At 42.8% G+C, this 9,214-nt stretch overlaps 1 pseudogene; it reads left to right on the forward strand.

The window, feature by feature from the left end:
* Positions 1–242: 242 nt before the first annotated feature.
* On the forward strand, positions 243–8,568 carry LOC102822953 (annotated as a pseudogene).
* The last annotated feature ends 646 nt before the right edge of the window (positions 8,569–9,214 follow it).

Raw genomic sequence — 9,214 nt, forward strand, 5'->3', positions numbered from 1 at the left:
AGAAAACTTCAAAGATCAGCTCAAGAAGACAAATTCAAGTATTATAATGAAATGTGCAAAGAACTGGAGTCAGAAAGCCAAAAGGGAAGAACATACTCAGCATTTCTCAAGCTGAGGGAACTGAAGGAAAAATGCAAACCTGGACTTGCGGTATTGAAAGATTCTATGGGACCCTCTGCTCCTCCCCGTTAGAAAGGCAGCCGCAGCTTCTCTTGCAGTACCAGTTGCATCCCTGAGACAGGATGGTGAAAGTCGGAGTCAATGGATTTGCCCATATTGGGCACCTGGTCACCAAGGCTGCTGTAAACTCTGGCAAAGTGGAGGTCATTGCCATCAACAACCCCTTCATCGACCTCAACTACATGGTCTACATGTTCCAGCATGATTTCACCCATGGCAAGTTCAATGGCACTGTCAAGGCTGAGAATGGGAAGCGTGTCATCAATGGGAAGCCCATCTCTATGTTCCAGGAGCGAGAGCCCACCAACATCAAGTGGGGGGATGCTGGTGCTGAATATGTTGTATAGTCCACCAGTGTCTTCACATCCTTAGAGAAGGCTGGGGCTCACTTGAAGGGTAGTGTCTAATCATCTCTGCCCCTTTTGCTGATGCCTCCATGTTTGTGATGGGCATGAACCACGGGAAGTATGACAACTCCCTCAAGACTGTCAGCAATGCCTCCTGCACCACCAACTGTTTGGCCCCCTGGCCAAGGTCATCCATGACAACTCTGGTATCATGGAGGGACTCATGACCACAGTCCATGCCATCACTGCCACCCAGAAGACTGTGGATGGCCCCTCGGGGAAACTGTGGCGTGACTGCTGTGGGGCTGCCCAGAATATCATCCCTGCATCTACCAGTGCTGCCAAGGATGTGGGCAAGGTCATCCCTGAACTGAATGGGAAACTCACTGGCATGGCCTTCCATATACCTATTCCCAATATGTCTGTCATGGACCTGACCTGCCATCTGAAGAAAGCTGCCAAATACAATGACATCAAGAAGGTAGTGAAGCAGGCATTAGATGGACCCCTAAAAGGCATCCTGGGTTACACTGAAGACCAGGTCATCTCCTATGAGTTTAACAGTGACACCCACTCTTCCACTTTTGATGCTGGGGCTAGCATTGCCCTCAATGACCACTTTGTCAAGCTCATTTCCTGGTATGACAATGAATTCGGCTACAGCAACAGGGTGGTGGATCTTATGGTCCACATGGCCTCCAAAGAATAAGAGCCCCCTGGACCTCCAAACCCAGCACTAGAGGAAGAGAGGGGCCCTTAGCTGCTGGGAGTCCTTACCCCAACTCTACCCACCCCCCTATACACTGAGAAACTTCCATCCTCACAGTTTCCATCCAGACCCCTTGGAGAAGGGGAGAGACTTAGAGAGCCAAGTCTAATCATGTATCATCAATAAATTACACTATCCAGCCAAAAAAAAAAAAAGATTCTATGGGCAAATTATTGAAGGATGCAGAAAGCATCAAAAGAAGATGAAAGGAATACACAACTTCACTGTACCAAAAAGAAATAGTCAATGTTCAACCATTTCAAGAGGTAGCATATGATCAAGAGCCAATGATCGTGAAGGAAGAAGTCCAAGGTACATTGCAGTCTCTGGCATAGAACAAGGCACCCAGAATTGATGGAATACGAATTGAAGTCTTTCTGCAAAGTGATATAGCATGGGAGGCACTCATTCATCCATGCCAGGAAATTTGGAAGACAACTACCTGTCCAATTGACGAGAAGAGATCTCTATTTATGCCCATTCCAAAGAGAGGAGACCCAATGAAATGCGGAAATAATCAGACAATATCATTGATATTCCATGCGAGTAAAGTTTTACTAAAGGTAAAACAAAAATGGCTTCAAGCATACATTGACAGAGAACTTCCAGAGGTTCAAGCTGGTTTCAGAAGATGACATGGACATCAGATGGATCTTGGCTAAAAGCAGAGAATACCACAAAGATGTTTACTTGTGCTTTATTGACTAAGCAAAGGCTTTCAATTGTATGGATCATGACAAGCTATGGACAACACTGAGAAGCATGAGTATTCCGGAACATTTAATTGTGCTCACGAGGAACCTACACATAGACCAAGAGGCAGTCATTGGAACAGAACAAGGGAACACTGAATGGTTTAAAATTAGGAAAGCTGTGTTCCAGAGTTGTATTCTTTTACCATACTTATTCAATCTGTATTTGAATCAGTATTTTAAAAATTATTTTTAAAAAAATAATTTTTTTAAAGCTGCTTGGTTTAATTTTTTTAGGCTTGAAAAAAAAAAACTGTACAGCAGTTTGAATATTCAGTCTCTGCAAACCTCCTTGGAGGTCAAACATTTCATTCATACATACAAAATCAGTTTTACAAAAAATTTTTTGGCAATTTAATCTGAGTAATCCATTTTCTCCTATTGCCATTGTCCCAACTATTGAAAAAGAGTTAACAATAATTTACAGACAAATATTTTCAAAGTGCTTAAGAATAGTGATTGTTCTCTGGGATATGATGAAGCTGGATTATATGAAGAAAAATGTGGTATCAGGGTTGGAAGAAGACTCATTAACAATCTGCGATATGCAGATGATACAACCTTGCTTGCTGAATGTGAAAAGGACTTAATATTGATGAAGATTAAAGACTACAGCCTTCAGTATGGGTTGCACCTCAATGTAAAGAAACAAAAATCTTCATCACTGAACCAATAAATAACATCATGATAAATGGAGAAAAGATTGAAGCTGTCAATGACTTCATTTTGCTTGGATCAACCATCAACACTCATGGAAAAAGTAGTCAAGAAATCAAACAATGTATTGCGTTGGGCAAATCTGCTGCGCAATACCTCTTTAAAGTGTACAAGAGCAAAGATGTCAGTTTGGGGACTACGGTACGACTGATTCAAGATATTTTTAATAACCTCATATACATGCAAAAGTTGGACAATGAATATGGAAGACCATAAATGAATCGATGCAGTTGAGTTATGGAGTTGGAGGAGAATATTGCAAGTTGAATTTTGGCATGGACTGCCAAAAGAACAAATAGATTTGTGCTGTAAGATGCACTACCAGAGGGCTCCTTGGAAGCCAGGATGGCCAGATTTCATCTTTCATACTTCGGATATATTGTCAGGAGGGACCAGTCACTGGAGAAGGGTATCATGTTTGGCAAAGTGGAAGGTCGGAGAAAAAGAGACAGACCCCCAACAAGATGGACTGGCACAGTGGCAGCATCAATGGGCTCAAATGTAATAATGATTGTGAGGTTGGCCCAGGACTGGGCAGTGTTTCATTCTGTTGTGCATTGGGTCTCTATGAGTCATTACCAATTCGATGGCACCTAACAACAACAATCCCACCTCAACTACTAATCTTCTCTGAGCTTTTCTTTTTTGTTTTTTTTGAAAGGTTCAGGGTTCACCTCAGGGCAGTTCAAAACATTTCTATTGGGCCATCAGTGTGAGGAAGTCTGGTGTCATTCAGTTCAGCAAAGCTCCTAATTCAAATAGCACCCGAGGCTCTACAAAGGTCATGGTGTCCACCCACTATCTGTAATTCAAAATACATACAATGCTAAACCATAAAGTATGTCTAACAAAGCTCTGAACTTTCCCATGATTACTTCAATGCTTCATTTGAAACAGTGAACATCAAAATATTTCCAAACGCCTCCCCACCTCACCCCCCACCCCACTTTGGGTATTTGTTTTGTTTTGTTTTGTCATGTTTTTGTGTTCATGCTTCTAGTGCCCTAAACCCACACACAGTCAGTCTCTTGACTAATCTTGCATGGCTCCTCTCCCCAGTCCAAAAAAAAAGACTGTATTTGCAAAGACACATCCAGGTTCCTGCCCCCACCCTGCCCTGCATCCATCCCTCTTGCTCCATCTTGCCTTTGTGTCCAGGGCAAGCTGCAGAACAATGAATTCCTCGCAGATGATGGCATTGCCCTGTCACCCTGTTCTGAGTCAACCCCAGTTATGCCTGGCATCTGGGAGTCAGCATTTTGTAGGCTTCTGTGACATTTGAGAGCTCACATCCCACTTCTTTCAGTATTTGGAAGAAAGACAGAGGCCGCTCTTGCCACCATCAATGAGTTCATCCTTCTCAGAGAAGCTATAGGAAGCTAAACTTCACTCCATGAATCAAGAATCTGATCTCATAAAACAGTATACATTCCCCAGCTGCCTGACCCACCTTGCTGACCTTTCTATAAACAGGAGAACTTGGTGAGGCCTCCTCTCTCTGATGCGATAAATGGCTAAATGAGGAAAGATATTTTCTTTGTGACACAAACCCTTCACACCATCCATCTGAATCCTTTGCTTTCTGTATGTTTCTTCCATTGTCACCACGTTCTCTTTTCAGGCCTCTGTCACTGAAGTTACATATTTTGGGGAGCCCTTCCCAACTTTAATACACTGTGCAGTATACCAGTGGGCAAGGAGTCACTCCTACTTGAGTTTGGTTTTCTTAATCTGCAAAGTGGGAACAATGATTCCTATTTTTCTGGACTGTTGAAAGGGTCAACTCTGGATCCAAGTGAATCATGCCCCTCAGCATTACACACTATCTCAAAATTGTGACTGCCCACTGCTAGCTAAATCAAGTGCCACGGGATTCCATTTAACATTCACTGGCTGTGCTATTGTTGAGAGGTCAAGGCTAGGTAACAGAGGTCAACAGTATAAGCTCCACAGTCAGATTGTCCATCTGATTCTACTGTGGTGGGACCATAAGTAATTTCTCAAGTTCTTCAAACTTTAGTTTCTTCAAATTATAAGTGAGGAGGTAGAAATATAATTATACTTGCCTTGTAGGGCTATGAAGGAGTCCTGGTAGCATAGTGGGCTAAGTGTGGGACTGCTAACCACAAGGTCATTGGTTCAAACCTAACAGCTACTCTGAGGGAGAAAGTTAACATTGTCTTGGAAACCCAAAGGAGCAGTTCTACGAAAGTGCTATCAGTCAGATTCAAATCAACGGCAGTAGGTTTGATTTGTAGGAGCATTGGAATGAGTAAAAGAGATGATGTATATAAAGAACTTGGAGTCCTGGTGTGGCGCTGTAAGTTAATGCACCAGACTACAAAGCCATTTGAACTGCAAGGTCGGTGGTTCAAGCTCACCAGCTGCTCCTCGGAAACCCTATACAGGGTCACTATGGCTTGGAACTGACTCAACGGCACTTGACAACAACAAAAATATAAAGAACTTAGTACACTGCTTTTGATAAGATGTTAGCTCTAATTACTTTAGAGTACTGGTGTGGTGCTGCAGGATAAGCACTGGACTACCAATCCTAAGACTGGAGGTTCAAATCCACCAATTGCTCCTTGGAAACCCTATACAGGGTGACTATGAGTCAGAACCAACATGACAGCACTTAACAACAACACCATTCTTATTTTGGTGGTCATTATTATCAGTAACACTATGTAAGGGTTGAAGTCCTGTTGTGGTGTTGTAGGATAAGCATTTGACTGTTTACCGCAAGGTTGGTAGTTCAAACCCACCAGTCACTTCTCAGAAGCCCTATACAGGGTCGCTATGAGTCGGAACCAACTCGACGGCACTTAGCAACGACAACATGTAAGTATACTGCTAAAGAACAGAGTCATTAGACCTATTATGAGATCACACAGATGCCAAACTCAAACCAACCCAAAGCCATCAAATCATTTTTGACTCTGACCCAATAGGACAGGGTAGAAATGCTCCCTGGGGTTTCTGAAGCGGTAGTCGTTCCAGAAACTGACTGCCTCATCCTTTTCCCACAAAGCGACTGGTGGGTATGAACAAGCCCAATGCTTAACCCACTGTGCTACCAGGTCCCTAAGATGATAATACCATAAAGAAATGTCAGATGGGGGAGAACCATCAAAGTTGACATAGCAGGCAGTGAGTCCATCTTAATTGCAAATGACAGAAGCTCAATCAAAATTATTTTTAATATGAAGGGGGATTTATTAGCCCTTGTTACAGGGTTAGAGTTGGCCTTGGAAATGAATGGCTCTGAAAACTCAAACTAAGTTTTTAGGTTTCCATCTCTCTCTTTCCCACAGTTCTGCTTCTCTTTGCAGAAACTGGTTTTATTATTTCCTTTAAACAACTTCTTCTCTGCAACAAAGAGAAAAGAAAGAACTTCTCCCTCCCTGGATCTGCATGCAAAATTCAGGAAAATGGCCTCATTGGCCCTGTTGGAGCTGGATCGTATGTTACCAATCACTGAGGCCAAAGGGATGAGTACCCTGATTGGCCAAACCTTGGCTATTCTGCATCTCTCCCCATATGCACACGGCACTCTTCCTACCAGAACCACACAGAATGGAAATTGGTAAGTTCCACAAAAGACAGGGAGCAGTGCTGTTACCAAAAAATAAGGGATTAAATGATACAACCACAACTTGTCTGTCAGTTTGTCGTACTGTGGTGGCTTGTATGTTGCTATGATGCTAGAAGCTATGCCACAGATATTTTAAATACCAGCAGGGTCATCCATGGTGAACAGGTTTCAACTGAGCTTCCAGACTAAAACAGACTAGGTAGAAAGACAAGAGAACTATTTCTGAATGGTTAGTCACTAAAAACCTTATGAATAGCAGCTGAACATTGTCAGATACATGCCAGATGAGCCTCTCAGGTTGGAAGGCACTCAAAATACAACAGGGGAATAACTGTCTCTTGAAAGTAGAGTTGACAATAATGATGGCAATCGAGCTAAACTTCTAGGACTTTCATTTCCTGATGGGCCTAGCTCAAAATGATGAGGAACTACAAACATCCATTAATAATCAGAACATGGAATGTACAAAGTATGACTACAACAATTGAAAGTTGTCAAAAATGAAATGGAATGCATGAAGATTGATATCCCAGGCATTAGAGGGTTGAAATGGAATGGAATTGGCCATTTTGAATCTAACAACCACATGGTTTACTTGCCAGGAATGACAAATTCAAGAGGAATGGCATCGCATCCATCGTCAAAAAGAACATTTCAAGATCTTTCTTGAAGTACAACATTGTCTGTGACAGGATAATACTCATATGCCTACAAGGAAGGCTACAGGGCTAGGACATTGCTAGTGTTTGGAGTGAAAGAAAAAGTGACTAGTAAGAAGGATTTCATCTGGTGGCTGAATCTTGTCACTATTCATATGTTTTTTATGGTGAAATACTAACTCAGTATTTCAGTTAAAAGGCAAGACTGAGGGACCAGTCTTCTATCATCAGTGATGCAAATTCAAAAGGAGGAAGCCAGAAAAAAAAAAAGTCATACAGACTGGTAGGGAGCTTTTAGGAAGTTCTGTAAAGTTATAGAACAGTGACTTTCAAAGAGGGAAAGGATTCCTAACCTTTAAGGAACTTTCAGTATCAGCAATTACCATCCCTGTGCCATTTTTGAGGAGTTAATAATGGTCCTATAGGTGAAGAAGCAAAGATCTTCTAGGAAGAGCCAGGAATTCACAGAGGACTCTAGTCCCTTGAAGTTCTGTCTGGGTAGTGCAACAATCCAGAATGCTCTCCTTCACATATATAGGTGAAAACCTGAGGAAGGTATGAGAAATCCAGGAAGAGGAGAGAAGCAACGCTCTCACCATCATTATATGATCTTAAAAGACAGACTTTTTACAGGTGGATATTTTATAGCAAGGATGGATGTGATTAACCTTTCAGTCTAGGAGCGAAGGCCCCTGGGACCATCACTGGAGAAGAACAGAAATCGGGACCCCAACCAGAGAAGCAGCGAGGCCTGAGATGGAGACAGAGAGGATGACATGAAGAGATGGAGTGGCTAAGGACTTGAGATCCAGGGAGGGAAGGGAGCTGTGTGCTGAGGACCGTGGGGAGAGAGGGGGAGGCCTGTGGGGTATAACCTTTGGTTGGGTGATGATGCATGGACGGAATGATAACTAGAGCAATGAAATGATGTATGATAAAATGAATGTAAAGTTAATGTTCCCCCATGTAAACTATCACACAATAAAAGGGGGGAAAAAAAAAAGCTTTGAGCCATTCTCAAATGAGACATCTATAAAGATAATCATACAATTAAAAAAATAAAAAGACAGACTTCTTTCAGGAAATGCCTTGACCCTCTATTCAACTCAACTTCTGTTAAGCCTGTCTAAATAGACACGCCCAGATTTGACTGAAACCCACAGTGGGACTAACACTCAAACAAGGACTACCAGAACACTGCTTCCCATCCACGTCTACAGGTATCATAGTCTCTAAAGTGTTTTTCCTCCTCACCTTCTTCAAGATGGAGTAATAGGCAGACGTTACTTGACATGCTTTGGAACTTCTCTTAAGGGCAGCTCACTGAAACCCTGACATCTTTTACTAAATAATATGTGCTACCCATCCTGACAGGAATACTAGTAAGTAGCACAATGGTTAAGTATTCAGCTGCTAACCAAAAGGTCAATGGTCAAACCTGTCAGCTGTTTTGCAGTAGAAAAGATCTGAGAATCTAATCCCTTCAAGAAAACAGCCTGGGAAATATTTGGAGGCAGTTCTAGTCTTTCATATAGGATTGCTCTAAGTCATATAGGATTGGTAAAGTGGACTTTAAAAGTCAGTGAAAAGAAGACCCTTGAAGGGGACCGGCACTTCCCAGACCAGGCAGCTCAGGTAGGGCTTCGGGAAAAAGGAGCAGAATCATACATAGGAAACTTCTGTCTAGCAGACAGACAGCCTTTGAACAAACATAAGATCTTATATTTCAACATTCTGAATTCATTTTTTAAAAAGATCAAATTGCTGAGGAATTACAGGCATTTTTGAGCTTTTGCCTGTCTGCACGCGGCTCCCGCTTCTGTGTCCGTGCCGGCGAGTGCCTCTGCCCCCTTCAGGCCTTGGAATGCAGGGCTAGAGCAACCCCACTTAGAATGCTGCATTTCCAGAGAAAAGGAAGCATAAACTAACAAAGATGAACAAATAGAGAGGGATATCAGCACAGATATCAGGAAATTCAGGGTACCCACAGTACAGAGAGACTGAGAGACGCATCTTTTACGTCATCAAATACAGACACTATGTCCCTGCAGCCATTACCCCCAGGCCTCTACTGCCCCAGCCTAGACCAGCCCTCTGCCAAGCCGCTGAGGCTCAGGAAAGCCCAAGGCACAGGCCCACCCACTGAGGCCAAGGCCGTCCCAAGGCCCAGACACTCCCACTGAGGCCAAGGC

The sequence above is a fragment of the Chrysochloris asiatica genome, unplaced genomic scaffold (genome assembly GCF_000296735.1).
Source record: "Chrysochloris asiatica unplaced genomic scaffold, ChrAsi1.0 scaffold00052, whole genome shotgun sequence".
Classification (NCBI taxonomy): domain Eukaryota; kingdom Metazoa; phylum Chordata; class Mammalia; order Afrosoricida; family Chrysochloridae; genus Chrysochloris; species Chrysochloris asiatica.